This window comes from Columba livia, chromosome 7, assembly GCF_036013475.1.
Source record: "Columba livia isolate bColLiv1 breed racing homer chromosome 7, bColLiv1.pat.W.v2, whole genome shotgun sequence".
In the NCBI taxonomy this organism is placed as follows: Eukaryota; Metazoa; Chordata; class Aves; order Columbiformes; family Columbidae; genus Columba; species Columba livia.
The window spans coordinates 21,223,616-21,236,015 of NC_088608.1; the positions used below are offsets into that span (position 1 = coordinate 21,223,616).

The following is a 12,400-nucleotide window of genomic DNA, read 5'->3' on the forward strand; positions in this document are numbered from 1 at the left end:
TGTAAATTAGCTGTATTATTTCCTGCTGTCTGTTTTTAGTTTCATTTTGGTTTCATTTTGTTGAGTCTTCCCGAGTAAGTTGAGATTGACAGTATAAACCAGAGTTTAACAACAGAACAGTTGTAATAGTAGAAAAAAATATAGAAAGAATTTGTCTGTCATTGATTAGACTGGCATATACTTGTCTTTTCCACGTTTTGCTTATGAGGAAAGAATTGCCACTGACTGATGACAATTCAAAACCTTCAGCAATACAAATGTTTGACCTTTTGTTATCTGCACAGTTATCATAGGCTTTTAAAATTTCCTCTGATTGCAATTTGCATTTCTGATGAAGTCTATTTATATGCAGATACAGTTGTGCTGAGTTCTGTGTCATATAGTTATCTCCTTCTACCCAGCTCAGACATGAACTGCCACCACTCTTTCCAGTGATTCATACTGAAGCAGTGGTTAGTCTTGTTGCCTTTGCACAAGTGTAAAACAGGTCCTGGCAATTAAGGCATCAAGGTAGGCTTCAGACTACCGAAGCAGTATCAATAAATTTTATCAATGCTCAAAACAGTTTAAAAGGACAGAAGTCTTACCAAAAGTAACAGCAAGGTATAGGAAGGTGCATACAATGGAGCATGTAGAGGCTTTGATTTCTATCTATAGTTTACCTATTTCCCTATTTGCTGTTGTATCTCTGTATGACTTAGGAAAACAAAAGCGAAGTATCTATCTGACGAATTAAATAACAGGCACATTTACTAAATAGAATGGTAGCAATTTTTAAGTAAAGAGATTTCCTTTTCCTTTGCATTTTCTGAGCTATAACCCTGCTGCTGGTCAACGCACATTCATATTAGATAAAATGGACTATGGTTAGTGCTTGATGACACGAGGACCTGGCATATAGGAGACAGAGCTTCTCTCCTGGTACTAGTTTGAAGACAACTCAGAGGAGTAGAAAATACGACCAAAAGGTGCATTCCCCTCTTGTAGTAATTTGACAGTTTAAAAGTAATCTTAATGCAGTTACTGATATCTGTGCTGCAATTTACACATTTTAAACAGCATTTTCAACATGAATGTTGAGGCTGGGCTCTTCTAAGGTTGAAAGTGGTTCTTCTAAGCACTGGCTATTGAGTGCTCAAGCAACGATGTGGAGAAGCATTGCAGCTCACCTTTTGATTTTCAAAATCCTCTGGGCTCAGGGATCTGGCAGCTTTACAATTTCTGCTTTCATGATAATATCTGTGTTTGAAGTTATAAATGCAAATGTTAAGCCATTTTCAGGTAGTTAGTATCCTTGGTTATCATCTCTGAATTTATCCAACACAAATTCTCAGCTACTATAACATCTAGAAGCAAGCAAGCCTACAGGGTAGCTGTATTTTGTTGGAAGAACTCTCTCCTTTTGTGCGCCACGTGTTAGCCTTCTTCAGTAATCCTTGGCTGCCTTATGAGAAGAGGAAAGGTACAGTCAATTCCTGGTTTACTTCGCCACATGACTTAATGTTATTTTAAGTCTAGTCAAAAGAAAAGTAACCCTGCTGCTCATTTTTTTCACCTTTTTCTTTCTTTTTCATTATTGCTTCTCAGTTTCTTGCCCAAGACTTTCTCTGCATCCACCATGCATTTGAGCTGAAGTTCTCAGCCCTAGTTTTTGGCTCAGTAAGACTACAGTTGGACTCAAAAAGTTTTTTTAACTGCGACTGCCATTGTCACATCTCCAGAGTCATTCTCATTCATGCTGTGCACAGGGATCTTCACATCTTAAAATAGCTCTGCTGATACCTGCAGTCAAACAGCTTAGGTTAAGGTGGAGTGAATGAGAGGCAGCATATCCATGCAGCTCAAATTCTTGTTTCAGCTGATGGGTGGTAACCAGTAGCGCCTGCTGCTTTCTGTAGGAGGCCACCTGCCTGAGCTTTCCCTGCAAGCAGGCTCTGCTCCACCCATCATTTAAATTAAGATGTAATTCAGTTCATCTGGTGAGATGGAGGAAGGGCTCACTCAGCCAGCTGCCCTCAGTTCATGGATGGTGACAGCACTGCTCTCAAGTGAAGTCTGCAGCTTACTGCTACGGAGAGGCGTATAGTGAGACAGAACTTGTTCAGCTAGGTTTTGCTTTCACCTGGAAACTAGCAGGAGGTTGACAGTTTCTGAAATTATCTCACAACTGTAATTTGCCATTCAAACCACATTAATATTGGAGTACAATGGAGATGAATGCTAAGTTATTCACTTCCAGTTCTGGGATTCCGGAGTTTCAAGACCTGGGTTGGGAACCATGATAACCGTCTATAACACCAGCCTTGTGTAGGTACCTGTACTCTAATTTCTGACAGACATACATAATTTAATTTATTGATAACAGCTCTTTCAGCTGTGGTTTCTTGTGGTTTGATGTGAAACTGACAAATCACCTTCCAGCTATTTTTAAATGTACTAAATGCACTGCCACCAAATGACACCAAAGCATGTTGCATAATTATGGTGTGCCTGTGGTACCCTACAGTCAAGCTCCGTTCTATCTGGAAGTGTAAAAACCTAATGCAAATAATGAGCAATAAATGTAACGGGCTGCTGATTTAATGCATATATCTGATTTCTGTATGTATTCTCCAAGGATAATTTTTGTTGATTGGGCTGGTTTTGCTTTAATTTGAAGAAGAGGTAAAACTGCTATTCACAGTAACTGGCACTTGGACGTAACTCAGGCAGAGAGTCATCAGGAATTATTTCTTTGTTCCCTTACATTCTTGAGTAAAGTTGATCCATATCTTTCTATTTATATTGCCTTGTGTGTGCTTGACCAGTCTGTTTTGTGTGCTGCTGATTTCTTTACATCAGCAGAAAACTTTGTAGTAGTTTCCAAGTTTTGTTATCAAGCACTGAATAATCTGTTCTCACGACTGTACTTAAAAATGTTAGTAATGTGGAAAATGCCAAAGCTAGATACAGGAATCTCCGTGTGTTTCCATAGAATTCTTCCATTCCCAAGCAGGGAACAAGGTAGTTAAGATTCTATGGCAGTTTAGCAATTGGCTTTTTTCTGGAGAGAGCCAGTTATTGTGCCGTTAGCCTTGGCATTGAGTTTCAACTTAGTGAGCTGTGGAGCTAGGCCTTAGTCTTAAATTAATGTAATTGAAATCAGTGAGTATTTACTTTGACTTTATAGGGTTTGAATCAACCATTGAATGAATGATTTTGTACTAACAGTCGTAGCAGTTACATACCCCTAAGATCTTTGGAGATGTTGTTTTGTGTAGAACTCAAGTCAAAGAACAGGCTTTTACTGCTTTTATGTGCTAATGTAAGCAGGAAAATGGGGAAAGCTAACAGTAGCCAAACATCATACACTGGGTTCTCTAAACAAGAAGGAAATTAGGTATTAAATTCAGATGATACTAGTTACACAGTCTGAATATTCTTCCAGTAGGTAAGCAATTATGCTTCTCTATACTTTCTGTACAGCAATTATAACAATGGAAGGGAAGGTTAGAGTGACACTGCTTAAAAATATTAAATATTCAACAAAGCATAGTCGAGATTTCAGTCCCCAGGAAACTCTCTGGGTGGATGAAAATTTCATTCCTAAACTGAAGACTTCTGTTGAATTTGCCACCTCCAACTAATACAGGTCCACATTTGAATTATTTAACTTGAACCAGAAATGGACTAAGCTCCTGGTTGAATAGCTCAGTCTGCAAGGAAGTGTGTCTGGGGATGTATCATAGGACCTCAAGATGTTTGGATCCTGTGGCATTTCTGGAAGAGGAGGCCCGTTTAAATCCAGATCTATCTTCGTAATTTCTATTTGATATATTTTACATTCCGCTCTTGTGAGGACATAAACAGAAAACATCACACCTCACAATAAAACATTCCAGTTGCCATGAACATTCTCTCTGTCCCATCCTAGCCATATATGTCATTGGAAGACTGTTGAAATTAGGATTTTCCCAGTCATACTTCTCTGTGCAAGCTAGAATTTAGATAAAAATGACATAACTTGTAGTGATAGCCCTGTGAACTGTCAAAAAAGACCAGAGCCTGGTCTGTAAGGCAGAAGGTCATAATAGGGAAAGTTCTGATTACACTAAGATGTTTGATTTTTTGCATTCTCCGTTAGTGCTCTGAGGTTCCTATCTCTGTATTTTTTCTAGTTTTATTTCATGATTTTCACATCTCTGTCCTTTCAGCATTGCTGGAAAAATATTCAAATACTTTTGTCTTTGATCAGGATCCTGTGTGTGTTTTGTTTGAAGATAGTTCTTAACAGGACATTTTAGATAACAAAGCCTCACTCATGTCTCTTTCTTTGTCTCCTTCACCTCCTCAACATGAACAGCACCTGTCTTGTCTGATTTCTGTGCCTTTCTAAATAAAGAACATGACCTATCCTTTCTTTTTAGCAATTCTCTTCCCCCATGTTGTTCAGCATAAGGATTTTAATATGAAGATTCTGGTGAAAGGCCCATAAATGCTTCTGTTAGATAAAAAACATTAGTTGAAAAACTGCAAGCATATGTGTTGCTCCCTGTCCTTCATTTTTATTGTCTTTTAAACGGTAACTACAAACTGCCTGAGGTGTGAAGTAGGTTACATACGTGATCTGGTGATCTGACATTGTTGGTCCTTATCCTGAATCAGACACACTGTTTCTGCTATCTAGAATTCTGTCTTGCAGCTATCAGAATTCTCTGTTTGAACGGAACAGTAAAAAGGTTTCCTTTCATTGAGTCAAGCAACATAAAATGTGATTAAGGCTTGAATTTATCTCAACAAAATAGCTGATTTCCAGAGGGCAAGTGAACTGTCAGAATTCAACATCTCTCAAGTTGGGCATGAAAAGTAGGTGATTCCACTGTGCTGCACTCCCCTGAGAAGCTGACAAGAGTTCCACAGCAGGATCCTGGATGCCAAGCAATTTAGGAAAGGGTGTGTAAGTATTAACTTCAAACTTTTGATAATATAGCCTGAGCCATGGGCCACATGCTTAAGCGTCTTCCAGTGGTTAACCAGTTTTCTAGTACTAGAGAAAATGTAGTGTCTGCAGCAAATATCTGATAGCAAAAGTGAAGAAGAAAATGCCAATTAAATTTCGAGTCAATGTTTCATTAGACACTAGGCTTCTGGGTCTTATTTCTGTATGTATTATGTAGATTTGGAAGGGGTTGCAAGTTCATGGACGATTGCAAATTTTTAAAACCTCTCTTAATTCATTAGCATTTTATTGAATGAATGTGCAGTGATACATTTTCATGGACTACTGAAAATTTTAAAAAACCTTTGTAATTCATGAACATTTTATTATCCGAATGTGCAGTGTCTTGGAAACGGTTGCGATACCACACGCGTGAGACCATATTCTTAAAACTGCCAATGAGAAGGAACCATTATCTTAGAGCAAACGTTTATGTCCTGTTTTGCAATGTTGCACACATTCTTCCTCATCAAAATGAATTCTTGGATCTACCTCATAAATCTTCTGAAATGGGACCTCCAATGCCTAGAGATAGAGATAAATCATACTACGAAGACACTGAACCATGAAATGATTCTGTTAACATGTCATCTGTCTAGAATATATTTTCAAATCTCCAACAGAAGGGTCTAAATTATGAAGGGAAAGTGGCCTAGCGAAGTTGGTAATTTGGGAGTTGATACTTTTAACCTCTTCCATCTGCTGCCACTACTTAGAAGTGTCTGTTTGGGCAAAATATTACAAAGTAAAAGATTCTCAAATACCACTACACTCAAGCTTTGTAAAGTGAAATAGGTCCATAAATTCTTCAAACGATGTTATCTTGTGAGAAGTGTTACATCAGATCAGTACAATCTCTTAAGGTAGCAGTGATTTGAAATTTTGAAAAGTAATGGTTATGAAAAGTAGTGTGGAAGAGATAAAGATTGTACATTATCGTCTGGAAAGGGTGGGTGTATATACCAGTGTAAAATGAGGACTTTGGGTCATCTTGCGAAGATACTGTGTTTCAGGAAGGTGGTAAATTTAAAGCAATTTTCTAGATTATGCTGACACTGACAGAAACTAACCAAATTCTCCTCTCATGTCTGTATCAGTCAAGTGTTGCTCTTCTGAAAGCGGTAGAAGGCACCTGTATTAAAACTGATTGGTGATAAGAAATTGTTATTTCATTTTCTAACCCATGAAAACTGAGTATTAAATGAAATTTCATTAAAAATTTTTATGCTTCATTAATTCCTGTTAAATAGGCAGGAGTGAGACGGAGATGTGCCTGTGAGTTCTCATCAAATGGTGTAGTTCTTCACCTGTGTTGTACCGTGTTGAGACCTAAAGCTCTTGGGAGTGCTTATTAGTTTGAGTTTAGTGATGCTTGACTGCTTCAGGAGCTGACCTGGCCCTAGTAGAATCAAACCTGGTGTCTCCACCTCCTACCCCGTTACAACTTCAGGTTCCTGGTAGTTTGCGAGTAGGCAGTATAATTGTCTTTATACTTTCTGTGCACTTCATCTTTAATGCTGGTTATGATCTCTGAAGAAATTTTTTAAGAGTATTCAGTTATTGTAATTTTTCAGGTATGATCATGTCAAGAGAGAGAATAGACCTGTTTCGCTTCAATAGTTAGTGTGACTGTGGGCTAGTCATATGAGGTAAAGGAGCCAAAATATTTGCACCTTCACTTTGCTTGGTGTATACAGTGTGCAGCACCTGGTGTACTACAGGTAGTTTCATCCATCTGAACAGGTAAGAACCATGGCGGGGATGCTATTTTTTAGAGGTAACATTTAAATATTAACATTTTGTAATGTAACCTTTCATACTGCAGCTGGCTTTACCAACTTTTTTTGTAATTTTGCCATCTGCACTGGTACTGACGTGATACTGATGTACAATGTAGCATACAGTTTTACTGCTGTTGCTTGAAATGCAAGTATGTATTGTAGGACAGTAAAGCTTGGAGTTGATTACTATTGTGAAATAAAAGCCAAAAAATGAAGTGTTTAAAATTATTAAAGGAACAGGCTTAATATAGTCATATGATGAATAATTTGACAGAGGGTATGCGAGTTTCAGAGCATGGTGGTGTTTGTTTCTTAGCAGGAATGTGAGATGTAGTTACAGCAATGTGACTAAACTACTTCAAAAGACCAGATTCTGCCTATGGTTATAGGTAGGGCATCATGAGTTCTGTAAAAGCTATGTGTGCTTGTCTGAGGAATAATTTGATCTTTTACATGTTATTTTATTGTCTGATACATTGGACTTTCATTACTTTGTGATTGCATTTTTATAGAAAATCCCAAATACTGAAAATGTAAGGTGACATGTTACATCTAAGAGTACTGTGGAAATATCTGATGAGCAGAAGAAATTTAAGCTCCTCGGGATCCTCCTTGGTTGGTATAAACATGTCAAAGCAATTCAAGGATAGAGCCTATCTGTAGGTTGAAAAGCATACAGATCTGTGACTGAGGATTGGCAAGATCACTTCAGCAGGTTACAGACTCCTCATATAATCTTGAACAAGTCAAATATGACTAGACTTTCAAAATTATTTAGGTCCCTAAATATGTTGTTAGGTAGCTAGTGAAATTTCCAAGAAGCACTTCTGTGTTTCATTTTTGTTAAAATTCTTTTAATCTCCATTCTGTGTTTGATTTTTCCAAAGAGTTCAGGATCACTGATTTCCCAGAAAGTGAACCATTGATGTGTTTTTGAAATGTCAGTAAGTGTGTGTGCTTGGCTCTCTCTTCTTCCACGGAATCACAGGATGGCTGAGGTTGGAAGAGACCTCTGGAGGTCATCCTGTCCAACTGCTCTGCTCATCGTGGGTCACCTGTAGAAGGCTACCCAGGACCATGCCCAAATGGCTCCTGAGTATATTCAAGGATGGAGATTCCACAACCTGTACCAGAGCTTGGTCACCCTCACAGTGAAAAAGTGTTTCCTTATGTTCAGATGGAACCTCCTGTGTTTCAGTTTGTGCTCATTGCCTCTAATCCTGTCATTAGGCACTACTGAAAAGAGCCTGGGTCAGTCTTCTTTCTGCTCTCCTTTCATATATTTATTGATAATATCCATCCTGAGATTTCTCTTCTTTATGCTAAACAGTCCCACCTGTGTCAGCCTTTCCTCATGTGAGAGGTGCTCCAGTCCCTTCATCAACCTTGGTGAACCTTTCCTGGACTCTTTCCAGCAGCTTTGCATCTCTCTGGTACTGGGAAGACCAGAACTGGAGACGGTACTCCAGGTGTGGAGTGCTGAGCAGGGTTAAGGTTCCCTTTCCTCAGCCTGCTTGGCAACACCTCTCCTACTGCAGCCCAGGATACCACTGGCCTTTACTGCAAGGCCATGTTGCTGGCTCATGTTCACCTTGGTGCCCACCAGGATCCTCAGGTCCTTCTGTGCAAAACTGCTTTCCAGCTGGTCAGCCCCCAGCATTTACTGGTGCAGGTCTTTGCACTTCCCTTTGCTGAACTGCATGAGGTTCTTGTCAGCCCATTTCTCCAGCCTGTTGAGGTTCCATCCCTCTGGACAGCAGCACAACCCTCTGGTGCAGCAGCTGCTCTTCTCACGTTGGAACATGAGCAAACTTGCTGTGCATGCACTCTGCTACATCATCCAGGTTATTAAAGAAGATGCTGAACGGGACGGGACTCAGTACTGACCCCTGGGCTACACTGCTAGTAAAGGGTTAATGTCCTGGCATTTTGTTTGTATCATCTGATAAAACATGTATTAATTCCATGGGGAAAGTGTGTTGTGCTATGAAGACAAGCTATTTTAATGTTATTGCTATCACACTGTCTCATTGTTTGTGACAGTGTCAGAACATACTGGGGTAGGGACTCTGCCCTTATATAGATGTATAGTAGTTATTCATTACTAATTCATTTCTAACAGATATATGAACTGGTAAAAGTCAAATGCATCCTAGGGTTTAAATATCAGACTTAAACAGATTTGTGCCAGGGTTGAACTGAGTAGTGAGTGGCTTGTAATAGTGTTAGCTTCATTACACCATCTGTGTCTGAAAAGCAGAGAACTGTTTGTGTCTAAGGCCATACCAAATCCATATAGATAACTAGTCCTTTAAGTCTGGCAGTAGATAAAAAAATTCAAGTGTATGCAGTTAGCAGACATATCATAGCAAAATGGGGTCTGTTCCTCATTACCTTAAAATATTTCAATATATTTGATAAAGTGGTAAAATATTATACATATTTTTATGTACTACATAAGACAGTAGAGAATCAGCCCTGAAATTATCTTGGAGCGATTTCCTTTCTCTATTTCCTTAGCTATTTGGTTATCACATAGCTTATATACAACTACATAACTGTTTCTTGTTGACTTTGTCTTTCTGTTCCTTTTTGGAAGTTGTCTACAGATAGAATTTGATTTGCAGATGCATTCTTTGTGCAGATGTATTCATAGCCTAATTTCAGCCAGTAGTTCATTCTCTGTGGCTTGTTGTTGAATAGTCTGTTGTAAGCATTTACTGTTTTGTCTGTTAGGGAAGACTTTGCCTGCATGGTATGTTGCTGGTTTTTGATTTGTGAAGTCTTTCTCCTCCAACTAGCTTTCTCATGAAGACATACAATTACATGTAAAGGAATGTTGTTTTATATGTATATTCTTCAGTGCTTATTTAACAGACTATTTGAGCAAACATTCCTGCCACTATATTTGTTGCCAGAACATTCATGCAAATTGCGCACAGAAGAGCTAAAATGTATGCAGCTGAAATGAATTCATTGAGAAACTCGAATGAATAATCATGACAATAAACATGCGCAGCTCTCAGCCATATTCTGAGCAAAGAAAAAAGAATCGCATCTGATATTCTCTTTTATTCTCTGTGCCAAACTCTGCTTTCTCTGAACTCTAGGTAGAAGCTGAGATGCCTGACAGATGTTTTTACTGACTCAGTTCATTTCATGCATTAAACACACATAAACTGTTTTAGTCAACCAGTTTCTAAAGTAAATTATTACTTTTCAAAATCCATTGCATAAGTAATAACAGACTGCTACGATACAGTAAGTGTCATTTTGTTTTGCTCTAGTGGAAAATTTCCTGCTGACAAGGTCAAGCCCTTCAGTCTGAGAGCAGTCAAGTGGTGAAAGGCACATCCAGCAGGAGGAGAAGTGGTAGATGGACAGCTATGAACTGTTGTCTCCTTCAGAAGTGAGGATTTGAAACCTGGCTTAGATAGATTTAGAGTACAGAGCTGAGCTGCAGAGTCATGCTTTTGTTGTTGTGGACTAAAACCACATTGATTTTAGTATGTTTTCAGAACTGCTCCCCATTTCTTCACAGAGCTACAGTAGTTAACAGCATTGTTTGTAGTGGTTCTGGGGCATTAATACTGTGAGGGTAGCAGAGTAATCCTTACATACAGTAGTTACTGACTTGTAAGGAGATTCATGCTGTGGTGCACAGGAGACTGGAGGTTGCAATGGAGAGGATGTAGCGTGGATAAAGTTTTGTAGTGCGGCAAAACACTTGTTCTGCATTTAAAATGAGTTTGAAGATAGGGGGAAAATCAGTCATTTATAAATAGTTAACAGCCAATTTTCCACTGTTCAGCCAAGAGAACAGCTTCCTTCCAGGTAGATAATTCACATGTAATATTGCTTTGCAGTAAAATATTTAGTGTTCAGATATTTTTTGTATGATTGATTAATATACTTTGTTATAGAAATAGATTCTTAGGATAAAAAAATTGAGATGATCTAGGAGTCAAATTGCTCAGTAAAGAACTAGGTAGCTGCATTTTCAACACATAAATCTATATCATTACCAGAGGTTGCTGAGAGGCTGCTGATGCCTTATTACATAAGGTTTAGATAGATTACCTGCAGCACTAAACAATTTACTGAGAACAGAAATTGGGCTTCCAATACGGTCTAGAAATGAAACATCACAATTATTTGAGTTACTCTGTAACCTTGGAAACAATTGGGAGCAGTGACATCAGCAACAATTATGTGTAATTTTTGTGTTTAGCTTATCACCAAGGTAACCAGAGCAGGTTTCCCTGCTTGAAATTTTAAGAATGTCTTGGTTCCATATTAAGTGAGCATGTAGGAAGCAGACTATTTAGGATCTGTTAAAATTGCATTCTGCTTCCTTTTTAAAATGGTCCTTCAGGATTTAATTTTTCTAAGCTTGTGGGTGGTTTTTCTTCTTTCCTTTTTCCTTTCTCTTTCTGAAATAGCTGCAGGTAAATGTAGTCTCAATTACTGTGTTAAATTCGCTGAATACTGGAAAGAAGGAAAAATTAATTCCTCGTTTAATTCCTTTTGCTGGCCCCAAATACCAGGTATTGCAGCTGAACATAGAGGCTGCAAATTGCACTGCATTGGTTTTGGGGATGGGACTCAACCACAGTTGAGGACACATGATGGTCCCACATCTAACTTCCTTGAGGGAAGCTTTGCATTGAAGTCTGTGTTCACAAATGACTTGCTGTCAGTGCTGCCTGAGGAGTGTACAGAATAAGTGATTCCCTGAGGCTTCCTGGCTGTGACACATCTGTAGTCAGCCTGCCTCACATTGTGGTTGTGCCAGTCAAGAATTGCCTAGCATGATATAATCTTCACAATCCAGAGAGGTTTGGTTTAGTTTTCCCCTCTTCTCTCCCCTCTTCTCTCCCCTCTTCTCTCCCCTCTTCTCTCCCCTCTTCTCTCCCCTCTTCTCTCCCCTCTTCTCTCCCCTCTTCTCTCCCCTCTTCTCTCCCCTCTTCTCTCCCCTCTTCTCTCCCCTCTTCTCTCCCCTCTTCTCTCCCCTCTTCTCTCCCCTCTTCTCTCCCCTCTTCTCTCCCCTCTTCTCTCCCCTCTTCTCTCCCCTCTTCTCTCCCTCCTGTCTTGCGGAAGGTAATGTTTGAGTTAAAGCCATCTTGCACACTGGGAAAATCTGTAGTCCCCTTCATAATTGCTCTGTGAGAGGATAGTTAGGTGGGGTTGGAGCCATGATACTGACAGAGAGGCTGTTCAGACCACACAGTCTCTAATATATGTGTGTTTCAATTTTAGATGGAGGTGTTTTACTATGAAATACTAATAATCCTTATCCATCATTCACAGAGGTAAAAGGAAGGGCTGCAAAAAAGTTGGTTTTTTGTTTAAGTCTGGACCACTGTCTCAGGTTAAAGCCACATCAGTTGGCAACTTAGAAATGCATGTATAAGTTTTCATTCCTAAAACTTGCGTATTTTATCTGTGATGTCTGCGTTGTCAAACACTTCATTTATGCGAAAGCATACGTCTTTACCAATAGGTTGCTGCACGTGCAAAATACACACTTGCGTTCTGTTGAGTTATTGCACATTCAGTTTATGATTTTGCAGTGCAATGGATGTGCAGGTAACTTACCATACTTATGCCTTATAGATACAAGTTAGAACTTGAGGTTTGA

The 12,400-nt window shown here is 39.0% G+C and overlaps 1 protein-coding gene across 13 annotated transcripts in view; it reads left to right on the top strand.

The window, feature by feature from the left end:
• Positions 1–12,400, top strand: part of MYO3B (myosin IIIB) — a 249,370-nt gene that overhangs the window by 55,790 nt on the left and 181,180 nt on the right. The window lies entirely within an intron of this gene.